Raw genomic sequence first — 20,229 nt, 5'->3', positions numbered from 1 at the left:
CGGGGATTGTGGAACAGGGGCTCCGCGAGGAGATCCACCCCCCCGGTGGCTGCAAAGGACCTGGTTGCTGAAACCAGACTTCAGGTCCGGAGGAGGTCCTGGTAGAAGACCAGCAGCTTGGAGAGGTCTCAGGGAAGACCTCCTGGATGGAGAAAAAAGAGCTGCCGGTCGTATCGAAGCCCTCGCAGGTGGCAGAGGAAGGCGTGTGCCAATATGCTCCACGCCAAGCCACCTGCACTATATAGGAGTCTCTGCAGAGCCTGGAGGTGAAAGACATGGACCTGAATGCGCATATATGTCAGGCCCTGTCCTCCCTCCTCCAGGGGCAGGTGGAGGACCCCTGCAGAGACCCAGTGCAGTCCCGGCCAAAAAAACTCCAGAACCAACCTCTGGAGATTGGCCAGGAACACCGGGGAAGAGCACGGGATGTTGAGTCGGTGCCAGAGCATGGACAGGACCAGTTGGTTAAGCACCAGTGCTCTCCTCTGGAGAGAGAGGCACCGGAGCAGTCTTGTCCAGCTTCGCAACCGCCCAGTCACCCTGCCCTCTAAACCATGCCAGTTCTCCGGCAGAGACGGATGTGTGGCAGAAAGATAAACGCCAAGATAGAGCAGCGGACCCATGCTCCACCGGATGGCTTGAAGTGCGTGGAGGGGAGGGGGGTCGCCTGCCACCCGGCCCTGACCACCAGGCCAGAGCTCTTCACCCAGTTGACCCAGGCAGAGGAGGCCGCTGAATAAGCAGCTTGACATGCCTCCACCTGCACCAGGTCATCAGGGTCCTGGACCACGAGGAGCACATCGTCGGTGTACGCTGCCAGGACCAGCTGCACTTCCGGCTCACGTAGCACCAACCCCATCAACCTCTTGCGAAGGAGATTAAGGAAGGGCTCAATGGCCAGAGTGTACAGTTGACCCGACAGCGGGCAGCCTTGACGCACCCCTTGCTCAAAGCTGACAGGTGCGGTCAGTGTCCAGTTGAGCCTGACCAAGCACTCTGGAGGCGTACAGCACCTGGAGAAACCCCACAAACCGGGGTCCGTGCTGACCATTGGGAGTCCATCCCAAAGCACTCCGCAGGCATTGGCGTCGGTTGGATCGGGGGAGAAAAGGCCAGCATAGAAGGCCCTGGCCCTCCCGCACATCTCCACCGGATCCGTGAGGGGGAGCTCCGTCCTCTGCCAAAAGGCAGAGGATGTGCTCTTTCGCCCCCCTCTTCTTCTCCAGGGCATAGAAGAAGCGGGATCATAGAAGGCACCCCGCGCCCGAAGATTGTCAAGGGCCCGGAGCTCCTCCCGCTTCTCTCGGTACGCTTCACAGAGGGGTGGCTCTCTGGGGCTGGTGGCCAGATGCTCCTCCACTCCAATACCTCCCGCTCCAGCTGCTCTATCACCACCTCCCTCCGCCAGCTGGTGCCCTGGGTGTGGCTACAGCAGAAGAGCCGGGCGTGCACCTTCCCCCCATCCCACCACCACCATGCTGAGGGAAAGGCACGCCTCTGTTCCTGTCAGGCCAGCCAAAACTCCCGGAAGGATGTCACAAATCCCACATCCTCCAGCAGCAGGCTGTTATTGAAATGCCAATAGGCCGGCCCCAGCCTCTCTGAAGAAAGAGAGGCCATCACGGCTACCAAGCGGTGGTCGAAGAATGGGGCCGGCCAAACGCTGGAGGAGTGGCACTGCGAGAGATGACATCGAGAGAAATAGATGCGATCCAACCGGCAGTGGCTCGACTGTTGATCCTCCACCCGCACAAAAGTGAATGTAGAATCATCGTCTGGGTGGTGGTCATGCCAGACATCCACCAGGGAGTGATGGACTACGATCTCCCTCAGGACGTCTGCAGCAGCTGGGCTCGGCTCGATCCCTGTGCGGTCCCGCTCCTTGAGGGTGTAATTGAAGTCTCCGCCCAAGACCAGGCACTCGTGAGGATCCAAAGTATTGAGGAAGGTGGATGCCTGCTGAAAGAAGCATGCTCTCACCGGGCCGGATGCCGGGGCATAGACATTGACAAGATGCAATGTCAGCCCCTCCACCTGAACCCAGAGGTGCAGCAGGCGACCCAGCACGACCTCAGTAATCCCCAGCACCTCGGGCTGTAGGTGCGGGGAGAACAGGGTCGCCACCCCGCCCTGATGGGCCGAAAGGTAGCTAAAGTAGACCCTGTCCCCCCACTCCAGCCGCCAGCTCGCTTCGGTGGCTGGGTCCGTGTGGGTCTCCTGCAGGAAAATAACTGAGTACCCCCCCTCCTGAAAGAAGGAGAGCACCTGTGGAGACGCAACCTACAGCCGTGGGTGTTCAAAGTGGCAAAGATGGACGGCGACATGAGGAGGGCTGGGGATAATCCTTGTGGTCTGGGGCGCCAGCGGCACCCATTGGACCCTGCAGTAAACTGTGACCAACCCCGAAAGCCAGCAGGGCATCACGGAAGCCGCGGGCCCACTGGTAAGCCGCAGCATCCCGCTTCCCGGTCCCTTTGCTCTCCCCCATAATGGCCCTCACGGTCTGGAGAACAAGATGGAACTCGCCCCAGTGCTGAAGAGCGAGATGCACTCTATCCGTGGAGCCACGAGTGTCCTCCAAGAAAGAGCGCATCTCGCTCCTCTGCGTGGCAGGGACCGGGGTCACGGACCCTGGGGGCGTCTCCCGATTGGACCCCTCTGCCAGCCCTGTGGCCCATCGAGACGGGCACACAGGGATCACAGCCCTGCCGCAGCATCCGTCCCTCCAGTGCCGCGCCACCCAACTCAACACTCAGTGTTGGCCGTCACCGCAATGGCGTCAGCTGGATTACCATTCGCAGCCAGGCAGGTGGTCAGGGCCCGGGGCATTGCAGAGGCCAAAACGGGGGCAACCACTGAGGCGGAGGGAAGTGGGGTGGGCGCCAGATTACAATTGCCCGTACTGAGGCCCTCTAAAAGGGGGGCATCCACCCCCTTGGTGGTTGGGGTCAAGGCCAGGGACTCGATCTCAGCAAAAATAGAAGCAAAGTCCCCACCTGCCTCTACAGGTTCCCCCTCGACAGCAGCTGGGGCAGTAGCCATTGCGGCACCCACAGGGGGAACCGATGGCAACGGGACAGCGGGGGCACCGTCTGTAACCCCCTCAGGGATGGACTCCATAGCAGAGATGGTACTACCTGCTCCCGTGGCTGCAGCAACCTCGGCAGACTCCAAACGATGAACGGCAGCAGGGGAGTCAACGGAAGGCCCAGCACCAGCAACCCCCTTCATAGTTTTACAGGGGGTCCCTTCCCCCCTCGCCAACGGGGGGTGGGGTGCTGGGCCCGTGCTTCCCACTTGCGGTGTCTCCTCCGCACAAGTTCCCAGCTCCCCGAAGAGGGGGGCTGGCCAGCTGGGTCAGGGCCTGGGAGCGAGGGAGATGACGGGAGGGTAAGGGAAGACAAGAGCAGGACAACAGGGAAAGGGACAGATTTCCCCTGAGGCAAGCTCCGCTCGAGTCCTGCTACCAGCCCTGCCACCTGCTCTTCCGGGGGCCCCGGTCTACTACTCATCTCTGCGGCGGGGCCCGCTCACTCATCTGGGGACGTTGAGGGGGCCTCCCCCGAGACCTGAGCGAAGTTGACAATGGTCACAGATGGAGGAGGGGTGACCCCAGGGACTGGGCAATCAGGGCCGCCGGCGATGATAGAGCCGACGCCCTCCCGGGTATCGGGGGTCTCAGATGCCCCTCCAAGCCGGGCCAGGGGGCAGGTTCTCTGGACGTGCCCCGCCACCTGGCAGAGAAAGCACTGGGCCTCCCCCTTGATGGAGCACCAGAAAGGACCTCTCCAAAACCGCCCCGTCATGTGCCGCTGGCTGCACTTGAACCTGCACCTGCCGGCGGAACGACAAAACGTGGCGGAGGGTGGGATCCTTACAGCCCAATGGAAAGGGGCTGAGGACGGACAGGGGCCTCCCCAGCGTGGAGAGGAACGGCAAAAGGGCGGCATTGGGGAGGAAGGGAGGAACACAGGAGAACACCACCCTTAGCCCAGGTCCTCCAAAGGCTCGAGGGGGACATGCAGGGCTGGTGCAAGGATATTTTGTGCTCTAGGCGAAGCTTCCACCTTCTGCCCCCTCACCTCTCCCCTCCCCCTGGAGCATCGCTTATTATAAACTTTCAAAAATGAATACTGCATAATATGGCCTTGTACATTAGAATTAATACACGTTTGGCTTGAAAATTTATTCATTTCATTATTTAGTCTACATATTTAATACAAATAAATGAATAACCTGACAGTGTTGATACTGTTATTGTTTTCACTTTGCACAACATAGCATGGATCTTAAATCACATACATTATACGCAATACACTGTCACTTCCTTCCTTCATTCTTTCATATCAAAATCTACTACATTTTATTCTACCTTTATAATATCCAATTCTTGTTATTAATAAAATTAGAGCCTTGCATGGTGTCAAGTATCGGGGGTAGTCGTGTTAGTCTGTATCCACAAAAACAACAAGGAGTCTGCCAGCAACTACACACCACACCACAGAAACACTAACCCAGGAACCAATCCCTGTAGCAAACCTCGTTGCCTTCTCTGTCCCCAGATCTACTCTGGTGACACCACCAGAGGATCCAACCACATCAGCCACACCATTAAGGGCTCATTCATCTGCACGTCTACTAATGTGATATATGCCATCATGTGCCAGCAATGCCCCCTGCCATGTACATTGGCCAAACCGGACAGTCCCTATGTAAAAGAATAAATGGACACAAATCGGACATCAGGAATTGTAACGTACAAAAGCCAGTGGGAGAACACTTCAGTCTCCCTGGACAGTCAATAACAGATTTAAAAGACACTATTCTTGAAGAAAAAAAACTTCAGAAACAGATTTCAAAGAGAAAGAGCAGAACTAACATTCATTTGCAAACACCATTAATTTGGGCTTGAATAGGGACTGGGAGTGGCTGGTTCATTACACAAGCAGCTTTGCCTCTCCTGGAATTGACACCTTCTCATCTATTATTGGGAGTGGACCACATCCACCCTGATTAAATTGGCCCTGTCAACACTGGTTCTCCACTTGTGAGGTAACTCCCTTCTCCTCATGTATCACTATATAATGCCTGCAGCTGTAACTTTCACTCCAGGAATCTGAAGAAGTGGGTTTTTTACCCAGGAAAGCTTATGCCTAAATAAATCTGTTAGTCTTTAAGGTGCCACAGGACTTCTTGTTGTTTTTATAAAATTAGAAAGGCGAGATACTCTGTCATACTGGGGGACTGGGTTTGGTGGGGAAGGGAAGCAGACTGGGTTCAGTCAATGGAGGTTCAGGTTTGGCAGGAGAGTGCAAGGGGAGCAGAACAGGTTCAGTCACTGGGAGAATCGGGTTTGGCTGCGGAGGGGAAGGGGAGCAGACCGGGTTCAGTCAGTGACAGTGATGGTTCAAGTTAGGCCGGGAATCGGGTTTGAAAGGGAAGGGAAGCAGACCAGATTCGGTCAGTGGGGTATCGGGTTAGGTGGGGGAGGGGAGCAGACCGGGTTCGGTCAGTGGGGTATCGGGTTAGGTGGGGAGGGGAGCAGACCTGGTTTGGTCAGTGGGGTATCGGGTTAGGTGGGGGAGGGGAGCAGACCGGGTTCGGTCAGTGGGGTATCGGGTTAGGTGGGGGAGGGGAGCAGACCGGGTTCGATCAGTGGGGTATCGGGTTAGGTGGGGAAGGGAAGCAGACCAGATTCGGTCAGTGGGGTATCGGGTTAGGTGGGGAGGGGAGCAGACCGGGTTCGATCAGTGGGGTATCGGGTTAGGTGGGGGAGGGAAGCAGACCAGATTCGGTCAGTGGGGTATCGGGTTAGGTGGGGAGGGGAGCAGACCGGGTTCCGTCAGTGGGGTATCGGGTTAGGTGGGGAGGGGAGCAGACCGGGTTCGATCAGTGGGGTATCGGGTTAGGTGGGGAAGAGGAGCAGACCGGGTTCGGTCAGTGGGGTATCGGGTTAGGTGGGGAAGGGAAGCAGACCGGGTTCGGTCAGTGGGGTATCGGGTTAGGTGGGGGAGGGGAGCAGACCGGGTTCAGTCAGTGGGGTATCGGGTTGGGGGGGGAGGGGAGCAGACCGGGTTCCGTCAGTGGGGTATCGGGTTGGGGGGGGACGGGACCAGACCGGGTTACGTCAGTGGGGTATCGGGTTAGGTGGGGGAGGGGAGCAGACCGGGTTCGGTCAGTGGGGTATCGGGTTAGGTGGGGAAGGGAAGCAGACCGGGTTCGGTCAGTGGAGTATCAGGTTAGGTGGGGGAGCGGAGCAGACCGGGTTCAGTCAATGGGGTATCGGGTTAGGTGGGGAAGGGAAGCAGACTGGGTTCGGTCAGTGGGGTATCGGGTTAGGTGGAGAAGGGAAGCAGACCGGGTTTGGTCAGTGGGGTATCGGGTTAGGTGGGGGAGCGGAGCAGACTGGGTTCGGTCAGTGGGTATCGGTTAGAAGCAGACTGGGTTCGGTTAGTGGGGTATCGGGTTAGGTGGGGGAGGGGAGCAGACCGGGTTCGGTCAGTGGGGTATCGGGTTAGGTGGGGGAGGGGAGCAGACCGGGTTCTGTCAGTGGGGTATCGGGTGGGGGGGGAGGGGAGCAGACCGGGTTCCGTCAGTGGGGTATCGGGTTAGGTGGGGGAGGGAAGGAGACCGGGTTCGGTCAGTGGGGTATCTGGTTAGGTGGGGAGGGAAGCAGACCGGGTTCGGTCAGTGGGGTATTGGGTTAGGTGGGGGAGGGGAGCAGACCGGGTTCGGTCAATGGGGTATCGGGTTAGGTGAAGAAGGGAAGCAGACTGGGTTTGGTCAGTGAGCTATCGGGTTAGGGGGGAAGGGAAGCAGACTGGGTTCGGTCAATGAGGGAATTGGGTTTGACAGAGAAGGGAAGCAGACTGGGTTGGTTTGGTCAGTCGGGGTTCAGGTTTGGCAGGGGAGTGCAAGTGGAGCAAACCGTGGTCGGTCACTGGGAGGATCGGGTTAGGTGGGGGAGGGGAGCAGACTGGGTTTGGTCAGTGGGGGTTCGCATTTGTCCAGGTAGCGGAAGGGAAGCAGACTGGGTTCGGTCAGTGGGGTATCGGGGTAGGTGGGGAAGGGAAGCAGACCGGGTTCGGTCAGTGAGGTATCGGGTTAGGGGGGAAGGGAAGCAGACCGGGTTCAGTCAGTGAGGGAATTGGGTTTGAAGAAAACCAAGAAGGAAGAAGTGGGACCGCTTAAAACTTTAAACGGAGTGGAGATTAGGGATAATCTTGGCATGGCACACTATCTGAACGAATATTTTGCCTCGGTCTTTAATGTGGCTAATGAAGGGCTAAGGAATAGTGATAGAGGGACTGATGGGAATGAAGATATGGGGGTAGACATTATGGTATCTGAGGTGGAAGCCAAACTTGAACAGCTTAACGGAAGTAAATCGGGGGGCCTGGATAATCTTCATCCTAGAATATTAAGGGAATTGGCGAGTGAAATTGCAAGCCCGTTAGCGATGATTTTTAATAAATCTCTAAACTCGGGGGTTGTACCGTTTGACTGGAGATTAGCTAATATAGTTCCTATATTCAAGAAGGAGAAAAAAAGTGACCCGGGTAACTACAGGCCTGTTAGTTTAACATCTGTAGTATGCAAAGTCATGGAAAAAATTTTAAAGGAGAGAGTGGTTACGGAGCTTGAGGCCGATGGCAACTGGGACAAATTACAGAATGGTTTTGCGAAAGGTAGATCGTGCCAAACCAACCTGATCTCCTTCTTTGAGAAAGTAACAGATTTTTTAGACAAGGGAAATGTGGTGGATCTAATATATCTTGATTTCAGTAAGGCGTTTGATACGGTACCGCATGAGGAATTACTGGTTAAATTGGAAAAGATGGGGATCGAAATGAAAATCCAGAGGTGGATAAGGAGCTGGTTAAAGGGGAGACTGCAGAGGGTCGTATTGAAGGGTGATCTGTCGGGTTGGAGGGGGGTTACCAGTGGAGTTCCTCAAGGTTCGGTTTTGGGTCCGATTTTATTCAATCTATTTATCGCTGACCTCGGAACCAAAAGTAGGAGTGGGCTGATAAAGTTTGCGGATGACACAAAGTTGGGAGGTATTGCCAATTCGGAAAAGGATCGGGATATCCTCCAGGGAGATTTGGATGACCTTGTAAACTGGAGTATTAGTAACAGGATGAAATACAATAGTGAAAAGTGTAAGGTTATGCATTTAGGGATGACTAACAAGAATTTTAGTTATAAGCTGGGGACGCACCAGTTGAAAGTAACGGAGGAGGAGAAGGACCTAGGAGTCCTGGTTGATCGTAGGATGACTATGAGTAGGCAATGTGATGTGGCCGCTAAAAAAGCTAATGCGGCCTTGGGATGCATTAGGCGAGGTATTTCTAGTAGAGATAAGGAGGTGCTAGTCCCGTTATATAAGGCGTTGGTGAGACCTCATTTGGAGTATTGTGTGCAGTTTTGGTCTCCCATGTTTAAGAAGGATGAATTCAAACTGGAACGGGTACAAAGAAGGGCCACTAGAATGATCCGAGGAATGGAAAGCCTGTCGTATGAAAGGAGACTTGAGGAGCTCGGTTTGTTTTCCTTAACCAAAAGAAGGATAAGAGGAGATATGATTGCACTCTTTAAATATATCAGAGGGATAAATACCAGGGAAGGAGAGGAATTATTTCAGCTCAGTGCTAATGTGGACACGAGGACAAACTGATATAAATTGTCAGTCAGGAAATTTAGGCTTGAAATTAGACGAAGGTTTCTAACCATCAGAGGAGTGCAATTCTGGAACAGCCTACCGAGGGAAACAGTGGGGGCGAAGGACCTCCATGACTTTAAGATTAAGCTAGATAAGTTTATGGAGGAGATGGTATGATAGGATAACGGGTTTAGTCAATAGGTCAATAACATGGCACAATGGTAATTAGTACAAAGGGTCAATGATAGGATATTGTTAGCCTTTTTCCAGAGGGTCTGGCTGGAGAGTCTTGCCCGCATGCTCGGGGTTCAGCTGATCACCATATTTGGGGTCGGGAAGGAATTTTCCTCCAGGGTAGATTGGCAGTGGCCCTGGAGGTTTTTCGCCTTCCTCCGAAGCATGGGGCAGGGGTCGCTTGCTGGTGGATTATCTGATACTAGAAGTCTTTAAATCATGATTTGGAGCATTCAACAGCAGAGTCAAGGGAGAGAATTATTTCAGGAGTGGGTGGATCGGCTTATGTGGCCTGCATCTTGCAGGAGGTCAGACTAGATGATCATAATGGTCCCTTCTGATCTTGAATTCTATGATTCTATGATAGAGAAGGGAAGCAGACTGGGTTGGTTTGGTCAGTCGGGGTTCAGGTTTGGCCAGGGAGTGCAAGGGGAGCAGACCGGGGTCGGTCACTGGGAGGATCGGGTTTGGCTGGGGAGGGGAAGGGAAGCAGACCGGGTTTGGGTGTGGAGGAGGGAAAGGGCGCAAGCTGGGTTTGGCCAGGGTAGGATTCAAAGAGCCGCAAGGTGAAATGGGCACTCTCCTCTCCAGTCCCTGGCATGCAGCAGCAGCGGGTAAAGTGCAATTGCAACAGGGCATAGGGAGCGTGTTGCCTGCTTTGCCTTCATGAGTCCGTCCTGTGCCCGGGCTGGGGAGTTGAATTCTGGGCTCTCGCTCCGGCAAGGGAGTGTGGGGCAGGCCGGTCGAATGCAGCAGGGGAGGGACGACAAAGCCAAGGGAAGGAATGGACATGAGCACCCATGGGCGTCTGAAAAACAAATACCTGCTTGCTGCCATTACATTCTCTGGACGGTTAGAAGGGCAGAGCAAACTGCTAGGCCGGGGAGCAGAGAACAGAGCCAGAAGGCAGGTGGAAAGGTGGAGGGGGCAGTGGTGGTGGCAGTAGAGGAGCAGATGGACCGGGGGGGGAGGGGAGGGCTCCAGGCCACTCCCCCAGCTCCCCACAGCAAAGGCACCTACCACCACAGAAGCGAGGATGTTACAAACCCCCACCACAAAACAGCCCCCCCCCCAGCTCCCTCCTCAGCTTCAGCAGCAGGAACAGCTCCCCAGCAGCAGCAAGGGCAGCAGCAACCCAGCCGAGGGAGGCCCCAAAAATGTTGGAAAAAGTGGGGCCTTGCACTCCACTCTGAGGGTCTCACCACCAGGGTCCTCCCCACAGCAGCAGCTGGAGGGGAGGGGGGAGAAACCAGCCAGCAGAACAGCCTCAAAAGAGGGGAAGGTGGGTATTTCAGCCCTCAGAACAAACAGGTCCCTTGTTCCCTGGGTAAGGTAACAGGAGCAGTTCCAGAACAAGCAGGAACTCGCTGGAACCAATTAAAGCAGGCAGGCTAATTAGGACACCTGGAGCCAATTAAGAAGAAACTGCTAGAATCAATTAGGACAGGCTGGCTAATCAGGGCACCTGAGTTTAAAAAGGACCTCACTTCAGTTTGTGGTGTGCATGCAAGGAGCTGGGAGCAGGAGGCACTAGGAGCTGAGAGTGAGGAGTACAAGTGTTATCAGACACCAGGAGGAAGGTTCTGTGGTGAGAATAAAGAAGGTGATGGGAGGAGGCCATGGGGAAGTAGCCCAGGGAGTTGTAGCTGTCATGCAGCTGTTACAGGAGGCACTCTAGACAGCTGCAGTCCACAGGCCCCTGGGCTGGAACCTGGAGTAGAGGGTGGGCCCAGGTACGCCCCAAACCTCCCAACTCCTGATCAAACACAGGAGGAATTGACCTGGACTGTGGGTTCCACCAGAGGGGAAGGTCTCTGGGCTGTTTCCCTGACCCACTTGGTGAATCTGAGGTGAGCAAATCCACTTATAAGTGCAGGGCCCACCAAGATAGAGGAGGAACTTTGTCACAGTAGATGCAGAGATAGCTACATACCCATCTGCAGCACCACCAGGTTTGGATGCTTCAATGCCAGCTCGATTACCTCCTGGGAAAAGAAACATTTTCACTTGGTTAGAAAAATCCTGGAAGATAATCAGGGTCTAGGACGGCTCTGACCTCAGCTGCAGGTCTGGGATCTGCAATAGGGAATGCTGTGCAGTGCCTGGGGTTGGATGAACCCCTCAAGGAAGGTGCTGGTGACTGAGCTGGGAAAAGCCAATTCCCAGAACCCTGCTGTCCCACAACAAGTGGCATGTGGATGAGTGAACCAGGTGCCTCAGAGAGGCTTCTCTGCAGCTTTCTGCAATGAGGCTGGGATGTCTCAAAAGCCCTGGTGGTTACAATTCCACCACATAAGAATGGCCCTACTGGGTCAGACCAAAGGTCCATCTAGCCCAGTATCCTGTCTTCCGACAGTGGCCAGTGCCATGTGCCCCAGAGGGAATGAGCAGAACAGGGAATCATCAAGTGGTCCATCCCCTGGTGCTCATTCCCAGCCTCTGGCAAACAAATGTAGAAATGTAGGGGGCCAGGGTGATTTCTCTGTCCTGTCTCTGACAGAGTCAGCCCTCTCTGGATACATCTAGAGCATGGGGTTTATCACAGGCCACAGTGGAACATTTTATAACAAGCCCCTTGTTAAAATATAGGTAGCATCTTGCCTCTCTATTGCTGAGACACACTAGCATTTGAGTTTTACTGTGAGCTCTGAGTTTCCCATTTGAGCCTCTCAAATGCTTTTAAAGGGAACCCGCTCCTTATCTGATCCTGTCTTTGCAGCCTGCACTGCAGGGAAACCCAATTCTCAGGCTGTTTCTGCTGCCCAAACCTTCCTGTAAAGGCTAGATTTCATCCTCACCTTGCTCTGGGATTCATCCAGCTCCCTTGTGGTGGCAAAGATCCATTCTGGTGGATTTGGTAGCTCTAGAAATTGCTTCACGAGTCTCAGGCCGATTCCTCGATTGGATCCAGTCACCAGAACGCTCATGACATTGAACTCTTTCGTCGTCACTGAGCTGCAGCTTCCAGCCACCTGCTCCCCATCTGCAGCTCAGCCTAAATAATGATGCTTGGGCTCCTCCTAACACTAGTGTTGCATCTAGAGTTAAGCCTCTAGATTAAAAGTTATGTAGTGTGGGCAGGGATTTGAACAACTCCACTCTTACTCAGACACTTTGATTACAACAGCGAGACCTATTAAACACTAATATGTATGCAGCGTTATTGTAGCTATGTTGGTACCAGGATATTAGGGAAGGTGGGTGAGGTGATACCTTTAATTGGACAAACTTCTGTTGGTAAGAGACACATGCTTTTGAGCTTACACAGAGCTCTTCTTCCAGTCTGGGAAATGTACTGAGAGGATATGTTTATACTGGAAGAAAAGGCCCCTGGGTCAACTGACCTGGGCTTTTGGGGCTCAGGCTATGGGGCTAAAAATTTCTGTGTAGATGTTCAGGCTCAGGCTGGAGCCTGGGCTCTGGAACGCTCCTTCCTTGTGGGGGCCCAGAGCTTGGGCTCCAGCCACAGAGGCGGATTAAGGGTTTGTGGGGCCTTGGGTCAGAGAATGTTGGGGGCACCTCCCTAGCCCTTCCACCTGCAGTCTCATCTCCCTTCTGCCCCTTCCCTCCACAGCACTGCCACATTCCACCCACTGTCTACCCCATTCGACCCCATGACTGAGGTCCCGCAACCCGGTTGCTCCTTTCTACCTTCCCCTGCGGCCCAAAGACTGGAGAAGCTCTGTTCTCTCCCCCGACCCCTCCACCATGGCCCTGGGGCCACAACCGGGAGTAAGAGCTCCCGCAGCCCAGAGGCCGTGGCAGGAAGCTAGAGCTCCTCATGTTCCAGGGCTTCAGCCAGAGTCTGGGTGCTAAGGTTTACCCCACCCCCACCCCCACTTTTGCTATGGAGCGGGGTTGGGGCACAGTGGTTTGCCATGCCCACCCGCCCAGTGCTCCTGCTAGGGAGTGGGGTTAGGGCACCAGGGCTTCCCCCACCCTGCCCACCTGGCAATCCTGCTGGGGAGCAGGGTTTGGGAGCAGGGGCACACATTTTTCTGGGGCCCCCAATTGGCTGGGGCCCTTGAGCACGGGCCCCATCGGTCCAGTGACTAATCTGCCACTGCTCCAACTCAACCCTGTATGTCTACATAGGAATTTTACAGCCCCACAGGCAGAGGCCCGTAAGCCCAAGACAGCTGGCCTGGGCCAGCTGTGGGTTTTTAGCTGCTGTGTAGACATACCCAGGGTATGTCTACACTATGGGATTATTCCGATTTTACATAAACTGATTTTGTAAAACAGATTGTATAAAGATTGTATAAAGTCGAGTGCACGCAGCCACACTAAGCACATTCGGTGGTGTGCGTCCATGTACCGAGGCTAGCGTCGACTTCCAGAGCGTTGCACTGTGGGTAGCTAGCCCGTTGCTATCTCATAGTTCCCGCAGTCTCCCCCACCCATTGGAATTCTGGGTTGAGATCCCAATGCAAAAACAGTATCGAGGGTGATACTGGGTAAATGTCGTTACTCAATCCTTCCTCCATGAAAGCAATGGCAGACAATCATTTCGCGCCCTTTTTCCCTTGATTGCCCTGGCAGACGCCATAGCATGGCAACCATGGAGCCCGTTTTGCCTTGTCACTGTCACCGTATGTGTACTGGATGCTGCTGACAGGCAGTACTGCAGTGCTACACAGCAGCATTAATTTGCCTTTGCAAGGTAGTGCAATAGGGATGGTAACCATCTCTGCTATCTGCCATTGTAATTGGCAATGAGATGATGGTTATCAGTCATTTTGCACCATTTGCAATTGGAAATTGGCGATGACGGTTATCAATCGTTTTGTACCGTCTGCTGCTGTCATGGGTGCTCCTGGCTGGCCTCGCTGAGGTCAGTTGGGGGCGCATGGACAAAAATGGGAATGACTCACTGGGTCATTCCCTTTCTGTTTTATTTAAAAATAGAGTCAGTGCTGCCTAGAATATGAGGCACGTGTACTAGAGAACCAGAGAGCACAGCTGCTCCATGTCAGAGCCCCAGAGATCCCGCAGAAATGAGCTGCATGCCATTCTAGGGGGTGCCCCTGCAACAACCCCACCCGTTGCTTCCCTCCTCCCCCAACCCTGATGGGCTACCGTGGCAGTGTCCCCCCCATTTGTGTGATGAAGTAATAAACAATGCAGGAATAAGAAACACTGACTTTTTAGTGAGATAAAATGAGGGGGAGGAAGCCTCCCGCTGCTATGATAGTCCAGGCAGTACAGAATCTTTTCTTTAGACATGAAAGGGAGGGGGGGGCTGATGGAGCTCAGCCTCCAGTTGCTATGATGAGAACGGTTACCAACCATTTTGTACCATCTGCCAGGAATGACCGGGAGTCATTCCCATTTTTACCCAGGCGCCCCCGGCCGACCTCACCGAGGCCAGCCAGGAGCACTCATGGGTTGATGATGAAGACCGATATCAGTCATATTGCACCATCTGCCACTGGGAAGGGGATGCTGGTGTTCAGCGCTGCAGCACCCCATCTACCAGCAGCATGCAGTAGACATAGGGTGACATTGAAAAAAGGCGAGAAACTATTTTTTCCCTTTTCTTTCGGGGTGTGGGGGGGAAGGATGTAAATTGACAACATACACCCTGAAACACCTGGGAAAATGTTTTTGACCCTTCAGCCATTGGGAGCTCAGTCAAGAATGCAAATGCTTTTCAGAGACTGTGGGGACTGTGTGATAGGTGGAGTCCTCAGTACCCCGTCCCTCCCTCCATGAGCGTCCATTTGATTCTTTGGCTTTCCATTATGCTTCTCATGCAGCACTGTGCTGAGTCCCTGCTGTAGCCTCTGTCTATCATAGCCTGGAGATTTTTTTCAAATGCTTTGTCATTTCGTCTTCTGTAACAGAGCTCTGATAGAACAGATTTGTCTCCCCATACAGCGATCAGATCCAGTATCTCCTGTACGGTCCATGCTGGAGCTCTTTTTGCATTTGGGACTGCATCGCCACCCGTGCTGATCAGAGCTCCATGCTGGGAAAACAGGAAATGAAATTCAAAAGTTTGTGGGGCTTTTCCTGTCTACCTGGCCAGTGCATCTGAGTTCAGATTGCTTTCCAGAGCGGTCACAGTGGTGCACTGTGGGATACCGCCCGGAGGCCAATACTGTCGAATTGCGGCCACACTAACCCTAATCCGACATGGCACTACTGATTTCAGCGCTACTCCCCTCATCAGGGAGGAGTACAGAAACCAGTTTAAAGAACCCTTTATATCGATATAAAGGGCTTTGTTGTGTGGATGGGTGCAGGGTTAATTCGGTTTAACGCTGCTAAATTTGGTTTAAACACGTAGTGTACACCAGGCCCCAGAGTTTCACAGCTAAATACAAGGTGGAGCAGATTGTTTAGCATAAGTATTTATCACAGATTTCAAGGGACCATTCAAGATGACGGGGCCCATAAACACTTGGCCAGTCATGGGTGGTGAGGGTAGGTTAATGGCTTATAGATTGATGTAATAAACCATAAATCTAGTGACTCCACTCAATGTGCAGCGGCAGTCAAAAAAGTGAACAGAATGTTGGGAATCATTATGAAAGTGATAGATAATAAAACAGAAAATATCCTATTGCCTCCATATAAATCCATGGTACACCCACATGTTGAATACTGCGTGCAGATGTGGTCACCCCATCTTAAAATAGATATATTGGAATTGGAAAAGGTTCAGAAAAGGGCAACAAAATGATGAGGGGTCTGGAATGGCTTCCATATGAGGAGACAGGAATAAGATTGGAACTTTTCAGCTTGGAAAAGAGACAACTAAGGGAGGATATGATAGAGGTCTATACAATCATGACTGGTGTGGAGAAGGTAAATAAGGAAGTGTTATTTACTCCTTCTCATAACACATGAGCTAGGGATTACCAAATAAAATTAATAGGCAGCAGGTTTAAAACAAACAAAAAGGAAGGATTTTTTCCACACAATGCACAGTCAACATGTGGGACTCTGAAGAGGATATTGCGAAGGCCAAGACTTCTCATTTAGCTGGGGATTAGGTCCTGCTTTGAGCAGGGGGTTGGACTAGATGACCTCCAGAGGTCCCTTCCAACCCTGATAGTCTATGATTCTATAACAGGGTTCAAAAAAGAACTAGATAAGTAAATGGAGGTTAATTCCATTACTAATTAGCCAGGATGGGTAGGAATGGTGTCCCTAGCCTTGGTTTTACCAGAAGCTGGGAATGGGTGACGGGATGGATCACTTGATGATTCCCTGTTCTGTTCATTCCCTGTGGGGCACCTGGCATTGGCCTTTGTTGGAAGACATTGCGCTAGATGGACATTTGGTCTGACCCAGTTTGGCTGTTCTTATGTCCTTTTGTCTGTATTCAGTCCATGATTTTTATTGTCTAGCTAAGTTATTAATTTAAGCTCCAAGGCTTGTCTTTTGAAGGTGCTGTGCAGCTTTCCTTTGGTTATGAGGACGGAGAGGTCAGTTATAGAGTGATTGCTTTGTGAAAAGTGTTCATGATAATGACACATGGTCTGATTTTCATGGATTTCTGGCTGTATGTCACACTGTATGTGCATCTTTGTGTGCACTGACAACAACTATGCATTTGAATAACTTAGCTATGTGTGCAAATGGGCAGGTAGATACTTAATTGTCCAGTTAACCAATTTCCACTCTGAGTCATGGTAATTGCAGGCACAAACAGTAATGGAGTTTAGCCCATATGCAATCACAGGAATTGCAGGCACAAATAATGATGCAATGGAGTCCAGGAGCTGTGGGTTTCGTTCTTTGGAAAATCAGGCCAGCCACGTTTGCACTGAGAAGCCACATGATCATAAGAGAGAACAGTATCAAGGTCAGCACTCCCCTTACTATGCGTTTCTCTCTGCTATGCCGAGGCTTGTGGGGGTAGCTAGACCATTCATTTCATTCCTCTTTTCTCTGCTTGTTCTTCCTTGTGTGCACTCATCCCAATAGTGGGGGAAGGAAGGGATTTTTGTTGTGGCGAGGGAATTGCATGAGACTTGGGGCATTCTTATATTGTGCGGAGGCTGAATCAGAGCTGGTGCTTGCAATTTGTCCTGAAAGAGCTTTGAATTGCAGCCATCCTTAGATTCTGTGGCAGGGAGTTCTCCAGTCATTGGAGGGCTGCTGGATTGGCTCCATGTCCCACCCACACTAGTTTCATCCTGCCCACTGGGAGTTTCCACCATCCCTTGGGAAGTCGTGACTGTGGTGGGATGAGCAGTTTCCGAGACGGTGTTCCCTGCCCAGGGAGAGCTTTGAATCTGAAGACCTGGATGTGGTAATCACCTGCCATTTGACAGGCAGCCAGTGCTTCGGTTGCAGTGCTGGTGCAGTGTGATCCTATCAACTTGTGTAATCAGCAAGAGAATTGCTGCATTTGCACCAGTAAGTGTTTTGGTAGACTCTGGGGTCTTGCAATAATAGCACCTGAGCTCATGAGACAATGGATTGCTATGGCTAAGTCGATATGTGCAAGGACACAATGTAGTCCACTCAGCCAGAATAGAATGCTGCTCCTTTGAGTAGTAGCCCTATGGATTCTCCACTTCAGGTGAACATGCACCTCTCAAGCCCTTGATTGGAGACTTTTAGCTAGCAGTATCTGTTCAGCCCATGCATTCTCCCTGTGCTTACTTGTGGCAGACACTGAGCCTATTCAGGGATATGCAGTTGAACTATCCTCAGTTCCTTCTCTACTGCCTTGTCCAGAGATGGAACACAAGTATGTCCAACTAGAGTAATGGTTCTCAAAGCGGTTCCTTATTGACTACACAGTGGGTCTGCAAAATGTGAAAAAAAAATTCTCACTGCACATCTGTATTGGCTAATGATTAAAACTGACAAATTTACTATTTCTGTTTACACAACATTCTGTGGTTCATGAATGATGCAGCAATACACATATTGCATAAGCATCAACAGAAATCTCAGTGCTTTGCAACAGCAAATCAAAAGTGATGTCTGTCAGATGACTGAGATGTCTTTGGATGGAAGTGGAATATATTTTTACAGTGAGAGAACAAATTACATTGAAGATGGATACGTTCTTCTTTGAATGTTTGCTCATGTCCATTCTAGGCTAGGTGTGTGCGGGCCACATGCAGATTTGTCAGAGAGATTTCCCTCAGTGGTATCTGTAGGACCAGCTTTAGAGCCAGATATAAGGGGTGCTGCTGGCCCCTCATCCTCTCAGTTCCTTCTTATCACCTGGGATGGTTGCCTGGAATGATCCTTCTTCTCCGAGTGATTGCTCATATCAATTCCAATTAGGTGTGCGTGCGCCATGTACGTGGCAGTCAGAAGGTTTCCCCCCTAGCCAGGTTTTTCCCCGCCAGGTTAGTCCGGGTGCCCCCTTGGGTCACGCCTTAATGGCGCTGAATATAGGGCCCTACAGACCCACCGCCACTTCAGGTCCTCCTTACTGCCTGTGACGGTTAGCCAGAACACTCATATCTCTTGCTGCTTCTTCAAGTGCTTGCACATGTCCATTCCGTATTAGGTGTGTGTGCTCGCCACATGCACTGGTGCTGGATGTTTTTCCTTCAGCAGTATTCGTAGGGGACTGGCTCTGGTGCCCTCTGGAGTGGCGCGCACATGCCGCAGTATAAGGGATGCTGCCAGCTCTCCCCACCCTCAGTTCCTTCTTGCCGCCAGTGACTGTGCTGGAACGTCTGCTCCTTCGGCTAGCATTGTTTTGTTCTCTGTTCTTGCACACTTCACAAAACCTGTAATAGAGTTGTACATAGTTAGTATTCATATTTGTAAATCCTTGAAACCCAGGATGAAAAAGGAGCAGGACAACTGCTTTAAAGTGCTCCTGATAGAGTCAGCACTCACTCCAGCACCGAAGCAATGGTCAGACTCAGTATCGAGCACCGCAGCGTTGGTGCACAGTGCTCCACTGGTGCCGACCATGAGCTGGCACTGATCCCCCTTCACAGTTCCGGGGAAGAAGCTGAAGAAGACAGTGAGGGGAAGATCTCCTACTTTCTGCAAGAGAAAGGAGTGAGCTGGGGGCAAGCCAAGACCCGTGCCGGGCAGCTCAACACCCCCTTCGGGAACTCGGGTCCCAGGTCAAGTCGAGCAGTGCAGCACATCCCGTACCTTGCCTGCGACTCCGGATAGTGGTGCAGACTTCTGTCAGCTTCAGATGCCGTCAACGCCCGGAGCCCTACAGGCAGCTCAGAAGATCTGCATTCTGCTGCTCTCCTTTCTTTCTTTCTTTCTTTCTTTCTTGTGTCAGGATCCTGAACTCAGCCAGCTCATGGTCATTGTCTCCCGGATTCCCATCCACTTTTGTTTCCCCTACTAATTCTTCCCAGTTTGTAAGAAGCAGGTCAAGAAGACCTCTGCCCCTAGTTGGTTCCTCCAGCACTTGCACCAGGAAATTGTCCCCTATACTTTCCAAAAACTTCCTGGATTGTCTGTGCACCGCTGTATTGCTCTCCCAGCAATAGGTGATTGAAGTCCCCCCAGGAGAACCAGGGCCTGTGATATAGTAACTTTAGTTAGTTGCCGGAAGAAAGCCTCATCCACCTCATCCCCCTGGTCTGGTGGTCTACAGCAGACTCCCACCACAACATCACTCTTGTTGCTCACACTTCTAAACTTAATCCAGAGACTCTCAGGTTTTTCTGCAGTTTCATACTGGAGCTCTGAGTAGTCATACTGCTCTCTTACATACAATGCAACTCCCCCACCTTTTCTGCCCTGCTTGTCCTTCCTGAACAGTTTATATCCAGCCAAGACAGTGCTCCAGTCATGTGAGTTATCCCACCAAGTCTCTGTTATTCCAATCACATCATAGTTCCTTGACTGTGCCAGGACTTCCAGTTCTACCTGCTTGTTTCCCAGGTTTCTTGCATTTGTGTATAAGCACTTAAGATAACACGCTGATTGTCCTGCTTTCTCAGTATGAGGCAGGAGTCCTCCCCTCTTTCGCTCTCCTGCTCATGCTTCCTCCTGGTATAGTTTGGTTAGTACACTAAATGTTGGCTACTACAATTCCTACAAAAGTAATATTTTGTGTTTCAATTCTAAGATTAGCAGGTTCTTTAGAATGGAAACATACCTTGCCTTCTCCCACATAGTAAGTGTCTGTCTGCACCTGATACAAAGACCAATTCACAGTCTCCTTATTGGTTGTTTACATTTGGGTTGGCAAGTGTTCCATTCCCCTTTCTGGCAAATCCATCCATTTTGAAGATGGAGATGCCCATCAACCTACATAATGGAAAAATAAATCCATTTAACGGCCCAAATGCCATTCCTTAATAGGATAGCATAATCTGGAACTCCATTCCCAATTTATGTTAACAACTGGATATACCTGAACTAATGCACCC

General features: G+C 52.0%; 1 pseudogene; it reads right to left on the bottom strand.

Annotated features, from left to right (window-relative positions):
* LOC123349504 overlaps positions 1-18,169 on the bottom strand; it is a 32,572-nt pseudogene extending 14,403 nt beyond the window's left edge.
* Between the last annotated feature and the right edge of the window lie 2,060 nt (positions 18,170-20,229).

This window comes from Mauremys mutica, chromosome 14 (assembly GCF_020497125.1).
Source record: "Mauremys mutica isolate MM-2020 ecotype Southern chromosome 14, ASM2049712v1, whole genome shotgun sequence".
NCBI classification, from domain to species: Eukaryota; Metazoa; Chordata; order Testudines; family Geoemydidae; genus Mauremys; species Mauremys mutica.
This window is presented reverse-complemented; position numbering and strand designations above follow the sequence as displayed.